Source organism: Hylobates moloch, unplaced genomic scaffold (genome assembly GCF_009828535.3).
Source record: "Hylobates moloch isolate HMO894 unplaced genomic scaffold, HMol_V3 SCAFFOLD_40, whole genome shotgun sequence".
NCBI classification, from domain to species: domain Eukaryota; kingdom Metazoa; phylum Chordata; class Mammalia; order Primates; family Hylobatidae; genus Hylobates; species Hylobates moloch.
This window is the reverse complement of record NW_026652315.1, coordinates 1,969,951-1,971,922: the sequence shown is the minus strand read 5'-3', so window position 1 is coordinate 1,971,922 and position 1,972 is coordinate 1,969,951. Positions and strand designations below refer to the sequence as shown.

The window sequence follows — 1,972 nt, the reverse complement described above, 5'->3', positions numbered from 1 at the left end:
GGCGCGAGCCGCCGCGCGCCGCCCGAGCCGCTTCCGGGCGCGTTGCCTGGACGCGGTTGCCGTGGCAGCCCGAGCTGGAGGCTTTCCCCGCGCACCCGCGCCCAGCCTGGCGGCGCCGCCCCTCCTCCCTCCTCGTTCCCACACTCAAAATAGCCTCTGCTCGTCGCTGCTGTTTCCCACAGAGCTCGCATCCAAGCGCCTTGGAGTTGGCGGGCGGGGATTTCGCTCATTGGAAAATAAATCCTGTTGTAGGGATGGCTGATTTGGAGAGGTGTTGAAATGGTGCCTGATGGAGATCATAGCCATGGTGGTGGCATTGCAATTCTCTCCAGAGCCCCAATAGACCTTATTTACTAAACTGCTTTCCCACAAAAATAGTTCTCTCCCCCTCCCCACCTCAAATTGGGGAGAAGTTATTTGATTAGGCCACGGTGACGCCCCACCTGTGCAGGTGAACGAACCCTCCGGGGCTGCCGAGTGTCATTTACTGAATCGCCTTGACACCTGCAGTTGGGACCCAGGATCGTGTGTCATCGCAGCAGACACGACGCGAAGAAGAACGCGAACACCCCTTCTCTTCCTAGCCCTTTCTTCTCCCATCAGCTTCATCCGCTCCCAGCGCGTCCTGGCTCTTTCCACCTTCCTCTAGATTTTGGATTCTCATCAGGACGCACAAGCCCATTCACTCATAATTGTGCTTCCTCTCGGTGGGCGGCATTTCAGCGGAGTTGGGGGGGACACGACCTTTGCCTCATCTGGTTCGTGCTTCCTTCGCAGACACTGGTACTTACCCAGCACTGGGGCTCCTGTCTGTCTCCCCGCCCCCAGCCTGAGCACTTCCAACCCAGGGGAAGGAGCCCGACATGGTAGAAGAGCCCGAACTGTGGATTGGGCTGAGCGGTTTTGGAATCCTCTCTCCGGCAGGATTATTATTTAGGGGCTGTTAGTATTAAGGACTGTTATTTGTGTGTGATCTTGGGTATTCTGCAACTGTTTCCTCACCAGTAAAACGGGCTAATACCCTCCACAAAGCGCTAATGCATCTGTAACATTCATTCAGCCAACAGTATCTATTGGATGGCTGCCAAGTGCTAGAAACTATGCTTAGCCCTGAGACACAGTGGTGAAGATGAAAAAGAGACACATCCCTTTCTGATCCCACAGAGCTTAGAGCCTGACGAGCATTCATCAAATAATCACAGACACATGTAACACTGCCGTTGTGACCAGGAGAGTAATGGCCGTGAGTCTTCTGATGTGTAGATCTGATCTAACAGCGTCTCTTTAGTGCTGCAAAAGCTCAATGATTATTCTTTCCTTTCTCGGTTAGATTCCCACTGCCTGGTGCATGGCATGTACTAGGTAAATACATGTTGAATTGGATCCTATGTCATGGTGATCACACTGTCACTCAGCTTCCCAGTGACCTTCTGGCTGTAACTTGCCACAACATCTGGAAAGGTGTGCATGTGTTAGCAGAAAGTACCCATTCAAACCTAGAGTCCATCACCAAGAGTCTAGAAAAAGGTTCAAAATATTTCTTGCCTGTCTCCATCGGGGTGCCTTTCAGTGCATATGGAGAGCATGTCAGATGGACACATGACGTCCCCTCTGTCTTGTTTCCTCCTCTTCTTATTACTCTACTCTTTCCCGGCCCACCCCAATACTGACCCTACTCCCTCTACTACTTGAGGTGCCAGAGCCTCAAGGCACCCATTCCTGGCTTCCTAGTAGAGGGGTAGTAGATCCTAATATTCCTCAGAATGGAGCACCTATAAAACAGAGGAAGTGCCTTCTTACTTCTGGCCATCGAAACCGAACTTTGATTTTTCATTTGCTGCAAGACTCCCTCACTCTCAAAGGTAGGGAAGGAGAGGAGCTGGAAGGTGAGGGGCTCTTGCCATATGTAGGCACCTTCTATTTAGGCTGACTTTCATTTCCTTTTTAAAAATCATAACAATTAGCAAATAAG

The 1,972-nt window shown here is 51.3% G+C and overlaps 1 protein-coding gene across 1 annotated transcript in view; it reads right to left on the bottom strand.

The window, feature by feature from the left end:
• The window catches only part of LOC116463514 (protein FAM81A), a gene marked incomplete at its 3' end in the record, with an annotated part of 72,058 nt that extends 71,270 nt beyond the window's left edge, over positions 1-788 (bottom strand). The window contains exon 1 of the mRNA XM_032146643.2: positions 444-788. The remainder of the gene's footprint in view (positions 1-443) is intronic.
• Between the last annotated feature and the right edge of the window lie 1,184 nt (positions 789-1,972).